The 24,622-nt window shown below is 40.1% G+C and overlaps 1 protein-coding gene across 3 annotated transcripts in view; it reads right to left on the minus strand.

Annotated features, from left to right (window-relative positions):
- LOC126465494 (meiotic recombination protein REC8 homolog) overlaps positions 1-24,622 on the minus strand; it is a 412,324-nt gene that overhangs the window by 301,124 nt on the left and 86,578 nt on the right. The window lies entirely within an intron of this gene.

Below are 24,622 nucleotides of genomic sequence, written 5' to 3' on the forward strand. Positions count from 1 at the left end.
TTTCGTATTACGAAAGTATAAATTTGAATTCCACCAAACACCACATTTTACTTTCCGAAGCATTGAAATCGAGATTGCGATGCGCTTTTGTAAGCCAGTCATGGCTCACACCATGTGATCTCGCCAGCCGATTGACAGCGGATATCCAAAGCTTAGGACACATGATGTAGTCAGCCAATAGCCACATCACTGTTAAGTAGCACGAACACACAAACAGGAAATGTTAATGGTTTAAATTAATATACATAGAGTTGCTACAAGAAAAGCAAAGCATTCACATATAATATTGGTTTTAAGGTTAATACGCTGCAAGAGAAGCTAAGCTTTCACATATAATGTTGGTCTTTTATGCGCATATTACACTTTAAGATGCGCCAGTAAAATTTCAATAATGACATAAATATCTGATCTTCTGGGCTCGAAATTCATGTAAATGGCTAGTCATCAAAGAGTTGATTTTTAAATCAGAGTCAAACACTCTCTGATTTACGAAATTCATCGTACATTCTCACACATAGTTCAACTTGCGTAAAAGGAAATTTACTTTGAAGGTAACGCTTTTCAAACCATCATCCAGAATATTTTCCCGCGACCTGTTAGAAATAGGTTCGTTCCAGCAGTTGCCAGAGAGCGCCAGGCAACAGGCGCCACCGCGCTTGCGCAGCTACGATGACGTATGAGGCCTGTATGTTCGTACACGTTAAACATTAAAGGATCTTACATTATGTCATAAAAGTAATAAGACATCAGAGGATACTCCAAGAGCATTGGAATTTCGTGACCCATACTGAAATCTGCACATTTAAAGTGCATACTTAAAGTGCGCATTCGTATGTCCAGATTCCCAGTGCAGTAGGCCTCGAACTGATATTAAGCTCCAGAATAAGATTTTCACTCTGCAGCGAAGTGTGCGCTGATATGAAACTTCCTGGCAGATTAAAACTGTGTGCCCGACCGAGACTCGAACTCGGGACCTTTGCCTTTCGCGGGCAAGTGCTCTACCAACTGAGCTACCGAAGCACGACTCACGCCCGATATTCACAGCTTTACTTCTGCCAGTACCTCGTCTCCTACCTTCACATTTCATTCATACTCTCTAGCTTCTGAAGCATAAGACCGAAAAGTAGTAGTACGAAATTTTTATATAAATTTGGAATCGTCATATTCTTCCATAATTGTGAGTCCCCGTTTCTTCTCCTTCCTCATTCTAAGAAACAGTCTTGTCATCACTAATTCTGTAACTATTCCTGACAATGTCAAAGCTTATTCGCCGGTTAACTTCACTAACTCCGCCGGAATCACAGGTTTAGTTATCCCGCAATTATTCTCCGATTAGGCGTTGTTACATATTCGTTCAATGCGTTTTCCGTGCTACTTCAGAATAGGACTAAAAGCGGCTGCTAGTCGGAGACCATACAATTCACCCTTACTAGTCAGCGACCAGTCCAAAAATTTTCTGTCAAAATTTCATTTTCTTGGATACCCTGAGAAGATAATACGTAATCTTTCTTACCTGTTATTCCTGTTAGTCGTTTATTTCCACTCTGGTAGTCTGAATCTATGGATTTCACTAGTAATTACAACAACGCTGATCATTCGCAAAGCCAATCAACCACATAATGAGACAGCGTTTGGCATTCATCCGTTCAGCTTTACTCCGCTCAGCTCGTATAGCCCCTTTTGTCTTCAGGAAAGTTTGTTTCTAGATTCCCCTGACAGAGACACCACGTACGCTATGCACGCGTTCACAAACCAACTTATGATCCATTAAGAAGTCAACTTAGAATGTGTTCAAAAACCAACAGGGATGCGTTTCAAAGTCATATGAATAATCGATAGACCAACGTGCGGTGGATGCTTTTCCCGGTAGCATCTAGCTGCTTACTGCAACTACTTTCACAGCCAACAGCCATAATTCAGAAGCCAGAAGCGGGAGGAGGTATCACTCAACTGCGCATGCGCATGATCCCACTCATAACTGTTGAAACGAATCTAATGTGAACAGTTGTGAGGTCACGCACATCGAAGGCAATTAGTTGTTACGAAGCATTGCATAGTCTTCCTACAGCCTTGACATATTTTGCTGTTGGCAGACACTTGTATGAGCACTGTTTTTTTTGTTGTACATGGGGCATTTCCTCTGCAATTTAAGTTTTATTTTCATTTTTCCTCTCGTTCATGTTTTAGTGCTGCATTATTATTCTGCAGTAGCGGGATACAGTAGGCTAATACCCTTTGTTAGAGTATTGGTTTTTACCAGTCAAAATTACAAAAAATTAACTGAAAACAAAAACAATGACAAATTCCTGGAATTCTAAAAAATTCCCGGGTTTTTCCCGGTTTTCTCCCGGGCGAAAAAATTCCCGGGTGTTTCCCGGATCTCCCGGTTGTCCCGGGTCGTATACACCCTGGTTACGTTTAAATAATGTTGAGCCTTCTTTAAAACAGCAATAAAATTGGATAGCTACATCTGGAGATAGGGCTGAACTATGTAACCTGCCCTGGGCCCAGTGCTGGCTCTCAGCAGCTCTGTGTGGGGTTGAATAAATCAGGTGGAGACTCTAAAGTAGTGACTCACCAAATAGTAACAAATCAGTACCACCCATGATTATGTTAACACTGGGAGAAAAAAAAACTTCAAATTTTTAATCAAAATCTGTAGCTACATAATTTTAAAACATAAATTATTAGTTAGTTACTGAGGAAATGAGGAAGGCAGCAATACCCTTTTACTAGTGATGCACAAATATTTTTGTACATTTGTATTATTGTAGGATTCAAACAGCATTTAAGTACACTATACACTCTTGTAAAAAAAAAACACATGATAGGGATTTATTTGTATTGTGTAAAGTTTTTCTGCTTAAAAAGTTTCGGATAAGAAACTGTAAAATACATTTTTGTCCCTCTATTATGCAATAGATGTATTACACTGATAAGGTTATAATCTTTGATGTAAGCTCTGAAAAAATTTAAATTAGACACTGCTTGAATTGCATCACCACTGGATGATATGTGATATCACTATACCCGAGGAGGTGGGAGTAAGACAATCCTCTTGCTTTAGTATCAGTAAGCCATCTACCATATTGCCATTTTCTTCTGTTTGGGCATCATTAAATGACTACAACAACTTGAGACAATTTTCAGTGCTCAACGACTTCTGGAGAATAATAACATCCCACCAATCTAAGAATAAGTAATGGGTTTTTATACTGTTTCACAGTGATGGGCAGGGATGTTACGCAATGTAGAGGGTGAGAGACAAGAATAAGCATGCACCATTCACATAGATTATTGATAATTTTTTTAAATTTTGGACTCTACACTTTCCCTGGGGCCAGAAAACAATTGCGTAGTGTGTTCAGTGACTGGATTGTCCCTTGAGGCATGAACTTGCTAATCATGTGCATAGTGACAAACTGAACTGTAATGTATTCTGACATTACAGAGGAACTAGAGACATTCAGTAACAGTAAAAGTAAATGATACGGCTGTTGCCGACCTATCGATTGTCAACACTGCTGAGAGTCAGAGTGTGTGTGGGTGGTATGAAAATGCCTTCTTAAGCCATGCGCAAACGCAGAGCTGGGTGACAGCAGAAGCCCGAAGAGAGATGGTGCACGACTGAACAGCTTGAATGCTGAACACGTGAGCTTCCTAGAGCAGCCCAGTGAGAGTTGGAACTGTCAGCCGAGAAGGAAGGAGCTGTTGTTATCATAGCCAAGGAAGTGCACCAGAATACATAGCAACCAACGCCTGAGCAAAGGAAGGTGTGGGCATGGGAGTAGTGGCCACATCAACCTGGGCACTGTGAGCTTAATAGCTTTCTATTGAGCCTCAGCTGGGTTTTCTGGTTCATAAAAATACCTCTTTGGCTGCACTGCAAAGATAGACTAATTCAAGTGCCATCTTGAGGATTGTGTTTCAAAAACTTAGAGCAAAATCTGCACGGTTGACCTTAACATTATTAAAGTTTAAATTTGCTTACGCAAAGTAGGAACTCAGTTGGCATTTCAAGTCGAATAACTTAATGACTGATTTTCCCAGTTTTTCAATTGTGCGGCTAGACATTGTGGCTGTCACGTCATCTTGGTATTAAATTGTGCATTACTGTTTTCCAAACTGAATTAATATAGAGTTCGTGCACCTATCACTGTGAGCTGTGTATTTAAAAACAAATATAAAATAAATAAATAAAAAAAACAGTTTGTTATATGATTGCCTTATCATTACTGTGTAATTTACTGTGGTTTTCTCTGTTACAGATGTTAACTTGTGTGTGACTATTTAAGGCACCCCAGCACAGAGCATGGTCCACTGGCATATCGTCCTCTGCATGTGACTTCAGTTTGGTATGCCGCCACAACTAGTAAGGGGCCTCACTCAATTTTCATTAACGGTTGTAAAAGTAAGTGGTAGTTGTAAATCCTGTATTTGAGTGAAGGTGTTTAGGTCCGGCTAGATCATGAAAGTTACGATGCTGCATTTTGGGCAGCAACTTGGGCGAACGGTCAGGTGTTTTTGAATTGAGTCAGTTTGTTAGTTTATTGAAATTAACTGTAGAACATTTCTAACCAAGTCAATTGTTGCTAACATATTTTTTTCTCTGTAATTGTCATAGGTGTGGTCAAGTTTTAATTACCTCATTCAAAAATCTACAATCATTAGTGTTAAGGTTTTTTAAATTCATTTGTTCTTTTGTCTTAAAATATTTCTTCCTGATAAAGGTTTAGAAGTTCATTTGTTCTATCTAAATTGAAAATTTTACGAACATCAGCTGTTCAAAGATCACTTAGGAATTTTACTAATTTCAAGATTTATAAAGCAACTGCTGCATTTGTTTTAAAGATTTGGTCAAATTAAATCATGGTTTTTGTTGTTCAAGTATTTAATAGCCACACAATCTTATCAGTGTGCAGGACACTTTTTTACAAAAAGGTTTGTATTATTTTCGTGATTCAGATGATAAAACCTAGATTCCCACTCTCAGCAAGATAGGAGGTTCCATCCAAGTGAGTTGCTTCTGGATAATGGGAGGGGTGGAAATACTAAAGCCAGTTCAGAAATATTGGGCTCATCAAGCCCATACTTAATCAGAACTCTCTCGGGTGCTTTCCATTTAGAATAAGTAGTGGGAGCTGAAGATTTACAAAACACTACCCCACTCGAGAAAACACGTATATTAACATAGGTTTGTTTCTTTGATACTGTACACAAAATTGAAACAAAGGGGATCCCACATGAGAAACCAGATATTGTTGTTTCTTGACTTCTAACCATTTCAGTTTCCTTTTTTGATTTTCTCTGGAGATGGGAATCTAAAACCTTTTTTCAAAACATATCTCTGTTCATAATTTCATGTTCTTGAATCTTCATCTATTTCACATCACTCTGATTTTTGGAGCCACTTAGCATTTTTCTTGCTAAATGTTCAAAAATTCTCTAATGTATCCCATTTCCATTCTTCTGAACCACATGACTATAAAACATCATTCCACATTTTCTCATTGTCAACTATATGAATTAGGATAGACAGCTGCTCACCACACAGAGGATGCATTTAGTGGCAGACAGGCACATTTGAAAGAAGACTGTTGAAAAATATCAGCTTTCAGACAAAGTCTTTAATCAGGTGAGAGACACATACGTACACATTCATTCATGCACAACCCACACACACATGGCCATTATCAACCCTGTCCACTGTAATCGCACTGTGGTGAATAGCAATTTTGGCTGGGATGTTTAATGGGAGTACATAGGAGGTATCAGATGGAAAGGGAAGGAATAGCTGGGTAGAGGTGGAAAAATATGCTCCAGTGCTGCTCATGGGAGTGTACCGATGTGTTGGAGACAGGGTATAGGGCTGATAGTTACAGCAAGGGGAGAGTTGTGTTGAAGGGGAGGAGGGAAGCAGAGAGAGAGAAAGGATAAGGTTGAGGACACGAACTAGCAGAAGTCGAGATCAGGTAAGTTACAGAAATGAAGAATAGCTGCAGGACAAGTTCCCTCCTGCACAATACAGAAAAGATGTTGGTGTTGGGAAGAAGATGGCATAAGCTGTGCAGCAGTCACTGAAGGCACGTGCAGCATACTGTGTGGCATGCTCAGCAACTGGGTGATGCAACTGTCTCCTGGTCACGGTTTGGCAGTGACTACTCATGTACACAGACAGCTTGTTAGTGGTTGTCCCCTCATAGAATGCCACACAGTGGTTGTAGCTAAGTTTGTAGATCACAGACTGCTTTCACAGGTGGCCCTGCCTTTGATGAGTAAACAGTGTCTGTGATCGGACTGAAGTATGTAGTAGTGGGAGAATGTATAAGACATGTCTTGCATCTAAGTCTATTGCAGGTATATGAGGAATGGGGCAATGATTTGGCAGCAGTGTAGAATAGGAATGGACGGAGATATTGCATATAATGGATGGGCATCAGAATATCATTGTGAGGTGCATGGGGAAAAGAATGGGGAGGATACATCTCATTTAGCACACAGTAAGAGTACCGCCCTGGACTGTAGCAACTGAAGCAGTTCTCTGCCAGGTTTTAGCCAAAACCTGGCAGAGAACTGCTTCAGTTGCTACAGTCCAGGGTGGTACTCAGCCACAAGAGGGCACTCATTTGAGTTTGTAGCCAGTCACTGGGTATCGTAGGTGACTAGGGAGACAAGGTGTGGGATATCTGTTCCTGAACAAAGTGGGGAGGGCAATTTTGGTCTGTGAAGACCTCAAGAAGTTCTTTGGCATATTTGCAGAGAAACTGCTGGTCACTGCACATGCAATGACTGTAAGTGGATCGATTGCACAAAAGATAGCTTTTTGATGTAGAATGAGTTGCAGCTGTTGAAATAGAGGTATTATTGGTGACTGGTATGTTTGATGTGGCCAGACATGCTGATGTTACCATCCTTGAGGTGAAGGTTGGCATCAATGAAGTGGCTTCTTGGGTGAGGAGGACCAGGTGAATCAAATCGGTGGGAAGGTGTTAAGGTTCTCTAGAGATGTGGATGGGGTATTCTCACCCTCACCCACATCACAAAGATCTCAAAAATAAATCTGTAGCAAGTGACAGGTTTAGGACTCTGGTTGGCTAAGAAAGATGGCGTCTGAATATGTTGGCACAGGGTGTTGCCATGCGGTTGCGCATGGCCATACAGTGGATTTGTCTGTAGGTGATGCCTTCAAAGGAGAAGTATTTGTTGTGAGGGTACAGCTGGTCATGATGAACAGGAAGGATGTTGTAGATCTGGAGTAACTTGGGCATTGGGGAAGAAAATGTTCAACAGCGACAAGGCCATGGGCATTGAGGATGTTGGTGTAAAAGGAGGTGGCATCAACAATGATGAGCAGGATGCTGAGTGGTAATGGAGCAGGAACTGCAAAGAATCAGTGGAGGAAATGGTTAGCTTCTTTTATATATGAGTGTAGGTTATAGGTAATATGCTGAAGATGTTGGTCCACAAGGGCAGAGAGTCTCCCTGTGGGGTGTACATTATCTATCCAGTTACAATGGGGCATCCTCTGTGGGCGGATTCATGTATTTTAAGAAGGATATAGAAGGCAGGAGGCCAATGGAACTAGTAATTTGTGGAGGTGCTGGAAATGGTATTGGACTTCCGGAATGGGGTCACTGTGGCAGGCTTGTAAGTGGTCGCAGTGAAAGTCCTCAGCCAGGTAATCCTGTAGTTTGTAACAACAGCAGTGGAGCCTCTGCTAATATACAGGATTATGAAGTCAGCATCAGTTTATCAGAGTTGTATTGTGGTCCTTTTTGCAGATGTAAGGCTCATATCCGTATTGAGGGATCTAGGGAATGTTAGTGCGGCAGAGTTGAGGCTTAGGAAGTTCTGGAAAGTTAACAGGGGATGATTTAGAGCAGGAAGGATGGATCACTGTTGGATGCAGGAGTCAATTGAGGAAGACAGAGTTCAATATTGGTTTTGGATTGAGTGTCATTGGTGGCAAAAAGGTGTTCCCACAGTAGAATCTGGTAAATGGAAACAAGCCGAGCTTGATTGAATTTGAGAGTGGGTTAAACAATGGGAGTTTTGTAAACAACTGAATCTTCTATGGGACAGGCTTCCAAAGGACTTGTTCATAGCTGTGTTACAGGTCTGATTAGGCTCTGGGCTCTGGGTACTGTAGGGTGGAAGAAATGGATTTCTGGGGGTGTGGTAGATGTGGTAGGTCTGCAAGGGAGTGTACTGAGTGAACAGATCTGATAGTGTTTTGAGATAGTGTTCTGCATGCTGCTCTAGTTCCTCATTGTTACATTTACTTGTTTAGTTTTCTTGTACAGGTCTTCATTTCTCCTGTTCCTGTATTCACCAATTGGCTCCAATATTTTTCTGCAGATTTTTCTCTCTTTCTTTTCCACTGTTTCCTGTATTTGCAGTGTCGATGGCATATCTGTCAATCACATTCAGCACACTGCTCACAGCTACACAAGAGAAGGCACTCTTAAATTTTTCACCAGCACACCACCAGGAAAAACTGCTTTTCCTTCGCACTGTTCTCTGAGAGATGGTGCCATGCATACATAAAGATGAGGTATTGGTACAACCTCATTGCTCAAGAGTCTTTCTTAGCAGAAGCACTCAGAGATTCCCATCTAAAGACTTATCAACATTAGTGTGTAAGACTGCAGTGAAGACAATATATCAAATGTAGCATGATGCTACTGAACGTTACTAATATTTAGAGACTTGTATGCACATGTTTTTGTGAATCTGGACAAAATCGAGTACCGAGCTGCCATTAGATTTCTGTTTTTGAAAAGCAATACATCTATGAAAATTAAAAATGATTTGGACGCTGTTTATGGGATCTTTGCACCATCATTTACCAGCATTAAATTTTGGGCAGCTGAATTTAAGCATGGCCATACCAGCTTGGATGACGGACATTTGGGATGGTCAAAAACTGCAATCACTGATGATGATAACAGTGCTCAATTTCACCAAATGGTGCTAGAGAACTGTTTAATCGAGGTGAGGGAAATAGCAGAAGCTTTGACTATTACTAAAAAATATGTCAGTCACATATTGATTGAATATTTCTGGATGAGAAAGCTGACTGCACGCTGGGTGCCACAATTGTTCACTCTGTGCCATCTTCCACCTCAGTGGTTGCCATGGTGAAAATCCACAAACTGCAGTTTCAACTGCTTGACCACACTCCTTACTCGCAATGTCGGGCCCCAACTGACATTTCTTTCCCCTCGGTTAAAAACTGAGCTCAGAGGACAGACATTTTTGTTGAATGATGAGGCCCTCACCTATATAAACAACTATCTTGCAGAGAAAGGTGCAAACTCCTAAAAGAATGGGAGCATCACTGCAAGAAGTGTATAGACTTACAAGGAGATTATTTTGTAAAATAAAAGTAAATTTGAAGAAAAATGTCTATTTTTTTGTTGGGTCACAAACTTTTCAGACTACCCTCATATTGCAAACCCTACCCTGTAAGCCTATTATTCAAGCATTAGATGACTTCTTCAAAGCGCAGGCTCATGTAGTTGCTGCTTGTACCAATTTTTTTCACACACATTGTTATAAAACTCGTAATCAGTCTTACAAGGAATAGGTCCTGAACTCAAGGACATGACTAAAACTGCTCTTGTAGAGCTTCCTTTCAGGGCCAAATGCTTTGTGTTGCCATTAAACAAAACCTTGCTGATAACAGAATACTGGATGATTCTAAAGCACCACAATCCTAGTCTCAATGACATGCTTTAAGTATTGGAAGTTCAGGAAGTTTAAAATGTCGTGGAACTTGATTTTAATGTGCCTGCTGCTGCAATGCTCATTGCTGGTAGCTCAAAGCAGCTCCAGTTTACAGGGCATACGCTTCCATAAGCAACACTATAAGCAAAGCACAATGCACTCAGTCACTTCTTTGGCATGTGCAAACTTTCTGAAGTCTTTAAAAGAAATGCTATGTAATGCATTACCACAAAAACTGTTTTCTCTGGCATGCAGAATGGCAACACTGCCATAAATCAGGACACACACAACGAGGCTGCATGCAAAAGCAATGCAAAGTAAATTCTGTTCCACACTATTCTTGTCTTCAGAAAATGGAAATAAATATGATCTCTCATTCTGCATCTGTATCTACTCGTCCTCATAATTCACACAAGTACCTTGGACAAAAGCTCTGCATTATTAAGTTTAATGTCTGTAATAGATTTCCGTTAGCCAGTGTCCACAAGTCTGCAACAATTCTGTCCGCACCTGTTATTTGTTGTTTTTCATGTCTCAAGTGATTTCCTTATTATCTGGTGGCTTCAATTCTGAAAACTTCACTTCAAGAGTTGAGGTGGGAAGTTTTAACAGTTTCTTGAAATATTTAGCTAATAATTCACAGTCTTCTTTGCTATGTTTCAATTTTCTTATCCATAACAAATATTTGGGATGGAGGAATTATACCTTGAGAGGTTTGGGTTTTGGTTTTCTGAAAATCATTTTCAGTTTGACGGAGTTGATCTTTATTATATATATGCTTGACATTTCTTACTACTTTTGCTGCTTGTCGCTGAACTTCCTTAAATTCTCGAAATGAATTTTCTTCTTGTTAGAATGCCACTCTTAACGTGCTTGCTTCTGTTTTGTCAGGGCTTTCTTACACTCTTGGTTCTACCATCTACATTTGTTTGTTCTCCTTGTCAAAGCTGTTTCCTCTGCAATATTGAGCATTCCATCCTTCACCCCTTCCTGACACTTGAGCATTAATCTCCTGGAAGTTTTAAATAGAGTTTTTGTTGTTATCATGTTCTCCAAATCAAATATAGCTATCATTTTCTTCTTAACATTTAACCAATTTTCATCTTGATAAATATTAGGCAGTGGTCTGTTTCATTATTTATCCCCTTTTTAACCTTCACACTCATGATTTCCTTCTGAGTTTTCATGGATATTGTTACATGGTCTATTTGAAATCCACCAGCAAGTTTATTTAGTGATATCCAGGTTTCTTGTTCACAAGGCAATTTCTTGAAATTTGTAAACATCACTTTCAGTTTAAATGCTGACACAATGTTATAAGTTTTCTGCCAGTTGTATTTGTTTGCTTGTGTGCTGAAAAGTCCTAAACAATTTTGTGAAAACATTTCTCTTTCCCAATGTGGTCAATTTTAATATTATCTGAAATTTTCTCTATTTCCAATAGCAGCATTTCCCAAAACTGCTCTATCTTCTTGGGGTTCTTTATGTTATTGACACTGATTGATTCACGGGTATTAAGGAATGAATATGTTTTGTTTCCATATCTTATTGTTAACAGTGAAATCCTTTCTGAGGGAAATATAAATTCCTTCACAGCATCAATGATTAACAACAATAGCTGTCCCCAAGTGTGTTATGGCTTTCATCAAACAGTTTCTGGGTTTGTCTATACAGATCCTATAAAGCTTGAACCCCATAACATATTCATCTTTGAATCTTGTTTCCCATAGGGCAAAAAGTTATGTCCTTTTCATGAAGGATTTTAGTGATCTGTTTCAATTTTCTTATTTGTAAATGCATATTGATGTTTAATATCCCAAAAACATATTTATGTTTCAGTTGTAGGTTAGAATTTCTGTTTCCAGAAAGCTCCAACTCTTTCTTAACCCTGTATATTGGTTAGGGCCTTCCAGAACTCAATGACCCAACTGCAATACTGGTGCAGTGATGGATTCACATTTCAGCTTCCCGCCTGGAGTAGTTTCTTCTGTATTTGTTTTCATTATGCTTCATTACAGAAAGTATCTGGGGTATGCAGTTGTACATCCCAGAAGTAAAGATATAGGTTTTGATTCTGAAAATGCATTGCACAGCCAGTTTGAGTACTTGTAATATATTTTGTCCCTTTTTGTCATGGACTGGATAAAGTAATCTAGAGAGAGGGAGAGGGAGAACAACTAGCATCTAGTGGTTTCAAATCAGCATCTGCTGGGTGCAAGGGGCAGAGTGAGTGACAAATGTAATCAATGAAATTCCTAAAGTAAAATATGCAAGGCAGAGTATGATGAATATTTGGCTTTTCATGCCATGACAATCAAGCCACTTGGTGAAAGAGGAAAAAAATAGGATGGGGAGAAATTAAAATTCATGAATTCATTTTCTGCACGTACACTGGGTGTAGCGATGGATTCTCATGTTGAGTTCCTCTACTACACACTACTTTAAATCAGTTGCTCAACAGCCATTCATGTGCAAATGTCAATTAGACTGAAGTCCTTATTTTCATCAATGCTGAATTGCCTGGCATGCAAAGATGAGCAACTGAGAGCACTGTCACAATACAGAAGCCAATTCTTTGACTGAAATTTATAAAGCAATGCTTCACACAATCATTTCAGCACATTGAAGCAGTAATGATTGTCAACAGTAGTCTCTTAGGAAGCAAGATAATAGTCAAATACTACAATTTTTTTTTTTTTTTTTTTTTTTTTTTTTTTTTTTTTTTTTTTTTTTTTTTTGGGGGGGGGGGGGGAGGGAGGTGGCATTATTTGTACACTGGTTATAAACATTTTGCTTTCTGTGATTGTGGTGTTACAGAAATCCTCCGCTGGCTTCATCATTGTTTTGTTTCTACGCAGTACCCATAAAACCATGTCTTACTGCCTGTAATGATAGCAACAGAAATGTGATGTTCAAGTTGTTACATCATCTACATAACTAAAAAAATTGCCAAACGTGAAGCTGTATGTATGAAAGACACTCCAACATAACTAATGGCTCCCCATAAATGACGCTTGGCCAACTGAATGAAAACAGACAAGTATGTAGCAGGATAGCCTGTAACTGGTATACCTCTGTCTGCAGGAAAGGAATTCACATTACTTTTGGATTCCATCCATATTTTGTTACTCTTTACTGATTAAAATATTTTTGCCATTTGTTTTTGTAGCTACACAGAGAATTTAGAGCCTCTTTTAGAGTCCGTTTATTTTTTATAGCTGCACACAATAACTAGTTACCTGAACTTTTTTTAAATTGAGATTCATCCTTTTTTTTTCAAACAGTTATGTAGATGTTTAATTATTCCACACTATACCACTTCCTTTGCATTTCATAGGTGACTCTTTATTTTCAGTTGTTATTTCACTTGTATTCTAAAAGTTTTGTTCATATCAATTATCAACACATTTAAATCTAGTGGTAGGGTGATGGACTATTCACACAGAGACACTCTTGACCTTTCTATGTGTGTTCAACTCGTCATTTTAAAGGAAAATATCCATCCACAGAGTTCTGCATGGAAAATGTTGCTAGGAACAGCCAATGAACTTTCTACTTTCCCTAGAATAATCAACTGTCGCAAAACATGCTCTTCAGTCAAGAAACCAGGAAGTAAAGTTTACCTATAGTGACAAATAATTATCCAAAGATACACATAGAAGCCATCGACGCGTATCATATTTAGAGGACAATTTTAATGGTACAGAATAAATAATAGAACTTATTGATACATGGACGATAGCTCTACAGAACCGACCAGATGATAGTTCAATAGTTCAGTTTTATCTTTGGCAAGGATTATCTCTGTCAGTCATCTGTAAATTTCTACCACACGCCTTTTTCACAGTGTCGCTCTCTGACATCTGACTTATCAGTCAGTAAAACAGCAGAACAAGGAGCACCCCTGGCAATACTCAATGCTGCTCTGGACAAACCATCAGAATTGAAATACTTTCATGGACCATACCTATACAACACGGAATATCTACCAGCACCTATGACTACCATTTGTGAAAGCCTTCATTGTAATTTTCCTTTTGATACAATTAATCACCTTTTTGGTACTATTCTTCTTATTTTGCCAATGTGTTATCTGTAATTTTTGCTGTCACCTTTTTAGGGTTCTGCCCCTGAATCAGTAAAAACGGAATTCTTGTAGGATCGCTTTGTTGAACAGCTGACTGTCTGCCTGCCTGTCTGTCCAACTGTTAAGACCACTGAAATTTATGTCAAATACTAAGGTACACGGTCATGCAGCAGTGTAAGATATTTAAGCTTCTAAGTCAATGCAATCAAAAGATATGGCTATCTGTAAAGACACTTTTTTCTTAAGAAAGGGTAGAGGTATTAAACTCAAAATTAGGTCATATATGAAGGTCTATAACCCCTTAGTGGTGTAAATAATAACTTCTATGTTAATGCAGTCAAAGATACGGCCATATACGAGGTCTGTTCAAAAAATTTCGGATCATTCATAACTTCGCGCTGGTGGTGTGTTGGAGCGAAATGCAGTTGGCATCCATGCACACACCTGTGTTTAATGTGTAATTATTGGAAGTTTCACTATTGTATGTTTGTTAGTTATTGTTCAGTACTGTATTGAGTAGAACATTGTGTCACATAGTTAGAGAATTTTGAGAGGACAGAGTTAGAGGAGCAATGCGTCTGCATTAAATTTTCCATGAAACTCAAGAAAATCTTTACACAAACAAACCAAATGATGCAGGAAGCCTACAGTGATGAGTGTGTAAGCCCTACTCAAGTGTTATGAATTGTTCACACAGTTTCAAAATGACCAGATGGAAGTCAAAGATGACACTCATCCAAGATGCCCTCCGATGTTTACAGACAACACTCATGTCAGGAACATCACAGAAATTGTGCATGCCAATCAATGGCTGACTGTCCATGAGATTGCAGAAGAATGTACCATTTCAGGTAAATCATGTCATGAAATCCTGACACAGCATTTTGGAATGCATCGTGTTGCTGCCAAGTTTGTCCCACAGCTCATTAGTCAAGACCAGAAAGATCTTCACCTCGCAATCTGTGAAAAGCTTTTGGATTGCGCAAATGAGAACAAGATGTTCCTTGAGAGAATCATAACTTGTGATGTAGAGACCAAGGGTCTACCTTCACAATGGGTCACGTGAGATTCTCCAGGACCAAAGCAAGCACATCAGGTAATATACATGGTGTATACGTGGACGAGGAAAAAAAATTCCCGGATTTCACGGTTAAAAATACACTTTCTCCCAGATGAAAATACACTTTTTCCGTGTTCCTCAGAACTGTGAAACTTACCAATCCTGTCAATGGTTGTGGTTTTACACACCAGCGTAGAATTTCCTGGCACTTTGGAAAACGAAACTCAGGGAAAAAAACATGTTTTGGAAAGATGTTTGATGTGCAGCAATATGTACACAGCATATTTTCATATTACAAAAGTTTAAATTCGAATCCCACCAAACACCGCATGTTACATTCTGAAGGACTGAAATCGAGATTGCGATGCGCTTTTGTAAGCCAGTTGTAACTCATGTCAAGCGATCTCGCCAGCCGATAAGAGCGGATATTCAGAACATAGGACACGTGATGTAGTCAGCCAATCGCAACATCACTGTTAAGAAGTGCAAACACACGAATAGGGAAAGGTAATGGTTTAAATTAATGTTGCTACAAGAAAAGAAAAACTTTCACATATAATATTGGTCTCTAAGATTAATAAGTTGCAAGAGAAGCTATGCTGTTACACATAAAGTTGATCTTTTTTGCATGAGTTTCACTTTAAGATACATCACACAAATGCACCAGTAATATTTTTAATGACATAAATGTCTGATCTGGGCTCGAAAATATTCTAAATGGTCATCCTCAAAGATCGGATTTTTGAATGAGAGCCAAACGCTCTGTGATTTAAGAAATTCATCGGACAATCAAGCACATAGTTCATCTTGCGAAAAAGGAAATTTACTTTGAAAGTAACGCTTTTCAAACAACCATTCGGAATATTTTCCCCTGACCTGTTAGAAATAGATTCGTTTCACCAGTTGCCAGAGAGCGCTAGATAACAGGCATCACCTTGCTTGCGCAGCTACGATGATGTAGGAAGCGTGTACATTTGTATGTATAAAACATTACAAGATCTTACATTTTGTCATAAAAGTAACAAGACATTAGAGGATACTCCAAGAGCATGGGAATTTTGTGAAATATACTAAAATGCATAATTCGGCTGAAAGTGCACATTTGTATGTCCAGATTCAGATGTAAATTTTTTTGGTGTACCAGTACTGTATTACCTCTTTATTATGGCATAATGTCAAACGTGCTAGAAGATGAAAATGTGCACTTTAAATTCAGCGAACAGTTAAAACTAGCCAATAGTGTTGAACTAAACACTTCGTTTCAAATAAATTGACTGCCTCAACAGAAAAGATTAATAAAAGTCAAATTTCTTTAACAAAGCGACAAAAATAACTTCATTGTTCTGCAAGGTGATTAATGCTTGATTGTCAGAAAGGTGGAAACAAAATAAAATCTGAAACTAATAACATATTTTAGCCTTTCGCAATTATGTGAATGTATTTTAATTCACTTAATAGGTCCCGGCCACAGAAATCCGTTTTGTTTTCATTTGACGTGAGAGCAATAAACGAAGAGGATACAGCAAAATCACTTAACGTAAACATGGATCACGTGGAGACTACCCACCTCTCCACTACAGCTAAAGACCACTCTGTGCATCGGGTCCGGATCTACAATATTTCTGAACTGAGGCAATATTAGATAGTGGCACTCCCCTCCCTCAAGCGTTTGAGGTAGGGCACAGAAAAATTTTAAAAATCAACTTTTCAAAGGTATCTTCATTTTTTACCTCACATCTTTCTGAACAGTCTGATACATAAAACATATATGTTCGAGGGAACATAATACATGTTATTTGGTCTTAAGTGTGCTTAAGTGCAGTGCCACGCCTCTTCACACAGCATTCTTCCATCACACGTCTCTATATTTCACTCTGTGGAATTCAAATGTGTAATATTTTGTAATGGGTGCCATCAAACTATATTCAGGCCAGTGGAAATTAAAATGTCCTGTGGTGCCTCTCCTGCTCCCAGTCAGCCGGTTTGACATCCTGCCCCTCTTTAAAAGAAATCTCACAATTAATACTGGATGGGATTATTTGTAGCCGGCAGAACAAGAGCTCTTCAGAAAATTTGCAGTTTTTACAGCCTATTAGCTAATAACTGTTTTGTGTGACATAAAATTAAATATAGGATACATAAAACGAGTAAAGACAAGAGACAAGCAAGAAAGTACACATTTCTTCAATTCTTAAATCCTAGCTTTTCTTCTCTCTAGTCTTGCCACAGCTTTCTGGGAAAGACACTATTACCTCATCAAACTTTGTCAACGTTTTGCTACATGAAAAAACGAAATATCATTGTCCAATACTAGAAACTCTGTTAATACAAATAGTACCCAAGACTGGTGTGGTTTCTCGATCTGATTACGTGTATTTTGTCTGTCAGCTAGATAAAACAAAATAAGCCTGGCTAATACTGCAGCAATTGTTACACACACCAAATAAACGAGATTGTTTTGGCATAAATGGTCATTTTTATAACACCACAAAATATAATTCACAATGTACCAATATCAAATGCCTGTTAGGCCTACTACACGCTATAAGTTTTATGTTAGGAAATTTCATTCATACTCTCTAGCTTCTGAAGCATAAGATTGAAAAGTAATAGTACGAAGTTTTTATATAAATTTGGAATCGTCATATTCTTCCATAATTGTGAGTCCCCGTTTCTTCTCCTTCCTCATTCTAACAAACAGTCTTGTCATCACTAATTCTGTAACTATTCATGCCAGTGTCAAAACTTATTCTCTGGTTAACTTCACTAACCCTGTCACAACCACCGGTTTAGTTATACCGCATTTATTCTCCAGTTAGGTGTTATTATGTGTTCGTATAAAGCGTTTTCCACACGACTCCCAGAATAGAACTTTAGCGGCTGCTAGCCAGGGACTGTATAACTGGCCCTTAGTAGTGTAGCAATCTGGCCAACAATATTCTGTCAAAATTTAATTTTCTTGGATACACAGAGAAGACAATACATAATCTTTGTTGCTTGTTATTCCTGTTAGTTGTTTATTTCCACTCTGGTAGTCTGAATCTATGGAATTCGCTAGTAATTATAACAATGCTGAACATTTGCAAACCCAGTCAACAACATAAACAGCGACTGGCTTTCACCCGTTCGGCTTTATTCACTCAGATTGTATAGCCCCGCCCCTTTTGTCTGCAGGAAGGTTTATTTCACGTACACTATGCACCCATTTAAAAATCAACTTACGATTCGTTCAGAAATCAACTTAGAATTTGATCAAAAATGTTCACGTGAATCTGGCAGCTTAGGCGCACCAGTAAAATTTTTCCAGATAGCATCTGGATGCTTGCTGGTGTTGCTTACATAGCTAACTGCCACACTTCTGTAGTCAGACGCGGGAGAAGGTACTACTCATACGCTACTAAAGTACACATGCGCTTAAGCTCGCTTGCAACCGCTCAAACGCCAGCCGCTGTGGCCGAGTGGTTCTAGACGCTTCAGTCTGGAACTGTGCTGCTGCTATGGTTGCAGGTTCGAATCCTGCCTCAGCATGAATGTGTGTGATGTCCTTAGGTTAGTTAGGTATAGGCAGTTCTAAGTCTAGGGGACTGATGACCTCAGATGTTAAGTCCCATAGTACTTAGAACCAGCCGCTCAAACGAATCTAATGTAAACAGTTGTGATGTAACACTCATCAGAGGCAATTTGTTGTTATGAAACATTGCATAGTCTTCCTAAAGCCTTTGACACATTTTGCTGTTGGCAGACACTTGTATGAGCACTGTGTTTTGTTGTTGTATATGGTGCATTTCCTTTGCAACTAAAGATTTATTTTTGTTTTATTTTCTCTTGTTCGTGTTTTATTGCTACAGTATTATTCTGCAGTAGTGAGATACAGTAATATTCTTTCTTAGACTATTGGTTCTTACCAGTCAAAGTTACAAACATTTAACTGAAAACTAAAACAATGAAAAATTCCCGGATTTCTAAAAAATTCCTGGGTTTTGGCCAGTTTTCTCCCAGATGAAAAAATTCCTGGGTTTTTCCCGGATCTCCTGGGTCATATACACCCTGATATATCAAAGCCATGCTGATAGTTTTCTTTGCCTTTGAAGAATTGGTTCATCATGAATTTATGCCACAAGAGTAAACTGTTAATCGATGGTACTATCGGGATATATGGCGACAGCTGTGACAAAATGTGTGAAGGGAATGACTTGAAATGTGGTGAGACAATTCATGTCTCCTCCCCATCAATTCCTGTTGGCGCATGACTACTGCACAAAAAACGAAATCACTGTGCTGACTAATCCTTCATTCTCTACAGACCTGACGCCTGCAGACTTTTTTTTATTTCCAAAGTTGAAAACCCCATTGACAGAGTGGAGATTTACAACAGTACATGAGATAAAAGAAAATTTGCAGATTCCACTTCATTTGATCCAGCACGAAGTTTGTCAAGACTGCTTCTGGAAGTGGAAACAGTGTTGGGAGCACTGTATCAATTGTGGAGGAGATTATTCAAATGAGACCATGTACAGTAAGTAAAAGGTAAGAACAGAAAAATTTTGTGGACAAAATTCTGGAAATTTTTGAACAGACATTGTATGCCATATATTTTGATACTTGTGAACCCACTCATCAAAAAATCTGTATGCATCTTGGGCTGGGAGACTAGTGGTAAAGCATGTACCTGGAAACCCAGAGGTCACGCGACCAAACCTCAGTCAGGCGATGGCCTTTCAGTCTCTGTTTTAACCTAGTCTTCACCTCTAAACAATAAGAGGAATTGCCAGAAATAAGACACAGTTTAGATTCCATGTTAAACTGTAGGTTCCCTTTACCTGGTTGGATAGCTGGTAAAGTTTAGTGACACATAGATCGCTGAAGTGGCAACCAATAGAAAGATTCGTATCACGCCTTAAGTCACATGAATTATTATTTTTACTACGTACACTCCTGGAAATGGAAAAAAGAACACATTGACACCGTTGTGTCAGACCCACCATACTTGCTCCGGACACTGCGAGAGGGCTGTACAAGCAATGATCACACGCACGGCACAGCGGACACACCAGGAACCGCGGTGTTGGCCGTCGAATGGCGCTAGCTGCGCAGCATTTGTGCACCGCCGCCGTCAGTGTCAGCCAGTTTGCCGTGGCATACGGAGCTCCATCGCAGTCTTTAACACTGGTAGCATGCCGCGACAGCGTGGACGTGAACCGTATGTGCAGTTGACGGACTTTGAGCGAGGGCGTATAGTGGGCATGCGGGAGGCCGGGTGGACGTACCGCCGAATTGCTCAACACGTGGGGCGTGAGGTCTCCACAGTACATCGATGTTGTCGCCAGTGGTCGGTGGAAGGTGCACGTGCCCGTCGACCTGGGACCGGACCGCAGCGACGCACGGATGCACGCCAAGACCGTAGGATCCTACACAGTGCCGTAGGGGACCGCACCGCCACTTCCCAGCAAATTAGGGACACTGTTGCTCCTGGGGTATCGGCGAGGACCATTCACAACCGTCTCCATGAAGCTGGGCTACGGTCCCGCACACCGTTAGGCCGTCTTCCGCTCACGCCCCAACATCATGCAGCCCGCCTCCAGTGGTGTCGCGACAGGCGTGAATGGAGGGACGAATGGAGACGTGTCGTCTTCAGCGATGAGAGTCGCTTCTGTCTTGGTGCCAATGATGGTCGTATGCGTGTTTGGCGCCGTGCAGGTGAGCGCCACAATCAGGACTGCATACGACCGAGGCACACAGGGCCAACACCCGGCATCATGGTGTGGGGAGCGATCTACACTGGCCGTACACCACTGGTGATCGTCGAGGGGACACTGAATAGTGCACGGTACATCAGGAGAAAGAAAACTGGCGTTCTACGGATCGGAGCGTGGAATGTCAGATCCCTTAATCGGGCAGGTAGGTTAGAAAATTTAAAAAGGGAAATGGATAGGTTGAAGTTAGATATAGTGGGAATTAGTGAAGTTCGGTGGCAGGAGGAACAAGACTTCTGGTCAGGTGACTACAGGGTTATAAACACAAAATCAAATAGGGGTAATGCAGGAGTAGGTTTAATAATGAATAGGAAAATAGGAATGTGGGTAAGCTACTACAAACAGCATAGTGAACGCATTATTGTGGCCAAGATGGATACGAAGCCCACACCTACTACAGTAGTACAAGTTTATATGCCAACTAGCTCTGCAGATGATGAAGAAATTGAAGAAATGTATGATGAAATAAAAGAAATTATTCAGGTAGTGAAGGAAGACGAAAATTTAATAGTCATGGGTGACTGGAATTCGAGTGTAGGAAAAGGGAGAGAAGGAAACATAGTAGGTGAATATGGATTGGGGGACAGAAATGAAAGAGGAAGCCGCCTGGTAGAATTTTGCACAGAGCACAACATAATCATAACTAACACTTGGTTTAAGAATCATGAAAGAAGGTTGTATACATGGAAGAACCCTGGAGACACTAAAAGGTATCAGATAGATTATATAATGGTAAGACAGAGATTTAGGAACCAGGTTTTAAATTGTAAGACATTTCCAGGGGCAGATGTGGACTCTGACCACAATCTATTGGTTATGACCTGTAGATTAAAACTGAAGAAACTGCAAAAAGGTGGGAATTTAAGGAGATGGGACCTGGATAAACTAAAAGAACCAGAGGTTGTACAGAGATTCAGGGATAGCATAAGGGAGCAATTGACAGGAATGGGGGAAATAAATACAGTAGAAGAAGAATGGGTAGCTTTGAGGGATGAAGTAGTGAAGGCAGCAGAGGATCAAGTAGGTAAAAAGACGACGGCTAGTAGAAATCCTTGGGTAACAGAAGAAATATTGAATTTAATTGATGAAAGGAGAAAATATAAAAATGCAGTAAGTGTAACAGGCAAAAAGGAATACAAATGTCTCAAAAATGAGATCGACAGGAAGTGCAAAATGGCTAAGCAGGGATGGCTAGAGGACAAATGTAAGGATGTAGAGGCCTATCTCACTAGGGGTAAGATAGATACCGCCTACAGAAAAATTAAAGAGACCTTTGGAGATAAGAGAACGACTTGTATGAATATCAAGAGCTCAGATGGAAACCCAGTTCTAAGCAAAGAAGGGAAAGCAGAAAGGTGGAAGGAGTATACAGAGGGTCTATACAAGGGCGATGTACTTGAGGACAATATAATGGAAATGGAAGAGGATGTAGATGAAGATGAAATGGGAGATACGATACTGCGTGAAGAGTTTGACAGAGCACTGAAAGACCTGAGTCGAAACAAGGCCCCCGGAGTAGACAATATTCCATTGGAACTACTGACGGCCGTGGGAGAGCCAGTCCTGACAAAACTCTACCATCTGGTGAGCAAGATGTATGAAACAGGCGAAATACACTCAGACTTCAAGAAGAATATAATAATTCCAATCCCAAACAAAGCAGGTGTTGACAGATGTGAAAATTACCGAACTATCAGCTTAATAAGTCACAGCTGCAAAATACTAACACGAATTCTTTACAGACGAATGGAAAAACTAGTAGAAGCCAACCTCGGGGAAGATCAGTTTGGATTCCGTAGAAACACTGGAACACGTGAGGCAATACTGACCTTACGACTTATCTTAGAAGAAAGATTAAGGAAAGGCAAACCTATGTTTCTAGCATTTGTAGACTTAGAGAAAGCTTTTGACAATGTTGACTGGAATACTCTCTTTCAAATTCTAAAGGTGGCAGGGGTAAAATACAGGGAGCGAAAGGCTATTTACAATTTGTACAGAAACCAGATGGCAGTTATAAGAGTCGAGGGACATGAAAGGGAAGCAGTGGTTGGGAAGGGAGTAAGACAGGGTTTTAGCCTCTCCCCGATGTTGTTCAATCTGTATATTGAGCAAGCGGTAAAGGAAACAAAAGAAAAATTCGGGGTAGGTATTAAAATTCATGGAGAAGAAATAAAAACTTTGAGGTTCGCCGATGACATTGTAATTCTGTCAGAGACAGCAAAGGACTTGGAAGAGCAGTTGAATGGAATGGACAGTGTCTTGAAAGGAGGATATAAGATGAACATCAACAAAAGCAAAACAAAGATAATGGAATGTAGTCTAATTAAGTCGGGTGATGCTGAGGGAATTAGATTAGGAAATGAGGCACTTAAAGTAGTAAAGGAGTTTTGCTATTTGGGGAGCAAAATAACTGATGATGGTCGAAGTAGAGAGGATATAAAATGTAGGCTGGCAATGGCAAGGAAAGCGTTTCTGAAGAAGAGAAATTTGTTAACATCCAGTATTGATTTAAGTGTCAGGAAGTCATTTCTGAAAGTATTCGTATGTAGTGTAGCCATGTATGGAAGTGAAACATGGACAATAAATAGTTTGGACAAGAAGAGAATAGAAGCTTTTGAAATGTGGTGCTACAGAAGAATGCTGAAGATTAGATGGGTAGATCACATAACTAATGAGGAAGTATTGAATAGGATTGGGGAGAAGAGAAGTTTGTGGCACAACTTGACCAGAAGAAGGGATCGGTTGGTAGGACATGTTCTGAGGCATCAAGGGATCACCAATTTAGTATTGGAGGGCAGCGTGGAGGGTAAAAATCGTAGAGGGAGACCAAGAGATGAATACACTAAGCAGATTCAGAAGGATGTAGGTTGCAGTAGGTACTGGGAGATGAAGAAGCTTGCACAGGATAGAGTAGCATGGAGAGCTGCATCAAACCAATCTCAGGACTGAAGACCACAACAACAACATCCAAACCGTCATCGAACCCATCATTCTACCATTCCTAGACCGGCAAGGGAACTTGCTGTTCCAACAGGACAATGCATGTCCGCATGTATCCCGTGCCACCCAACGTGCTCTAGAAGGTGTAAGTCAACTACCCTGGCCAGCAAGATCTCCGGATCTGTCCCCCATTGAGCATGTTTGGGACTGGATGAAGCGTCGTCTCACGCGGTCTGCACGTCCAGCACGAACACTGGTCCAACTGAGGCGCCAGGTGGAAATGGCATGGCAAGCCGTTCCATAGGACTACATCCAGCATCTCTACGATCGTCTCCATGGGAGAAAGCAGCCTGCATTGCTGCGAAAGGTGGATATACACTGTACTAGTGCCGACATTGTGCATGCTCTGTTGCCTGTGTCTATGAGCCTGTGGTTCTGTCAGTGTGATCATGTGATGTATCTGACCCCAGGAATGTGTCAATAAAGTTTCCCCTTCCTGGGACGATGAATTCACGGTGTTCTTATTTCAATTTCCAGGAGTGTACATAATTAAGTTGGTACGGAATCCTCAGAGCACGAGTTCCCACTTACATGTCCCCCCCCCCCCCCCTCCCCCCCAAGTCCTCAGAGATCTCTTTTTCGATGTCTAGCAAGCAATTTTTTTCCTTTGTTTGGTGATCTTCAACCTCCTCCTCTCTCTGACACCTCCCCTTCTTTCGTTTTTGTTTCATCACTGTTTCAAAAGCTAGCAACAGTTTTTTCACTTGTAAATGAGTCTATCAGCAGTACTGGAATTTTGCATCTTGTTGACCAGCTATTCTGCTCTTTGTAATTTTACAGTTACTTCAAAAAGAAGTTTCCCTCCGATATAATTATAAATGATCACTACATCACCATCAATCAGTAACCTGGCTTACGGCTACCATCTGCCAATGACAGAATAGCTATCCAATGAAATGGTCTGTAGTGTTAAAAAGCAAATTCAACCACACTGTCTCACATTCAATGCGTGTGCAAAATTACATCAAATATCATTTAATTTGCTAAGAATGA

This window comes from Schistocerca serialis, chromosome 1, assembly GCF_023864345.2.
Source record: "Schistocerca serialis cubense isolate TAMUIC-IGC-003099 chromosome 1, iqSchSeri2.2, whole genome shotgun sequence".
In the NCBI taxonomy this organism is placed as follows: domain Eukaryota; kingdom Metazoa; phylum Arthropoda; class Insecta; order Orthoptera; family Acrididae; genus Schistocerca; species Schistocerca serialis.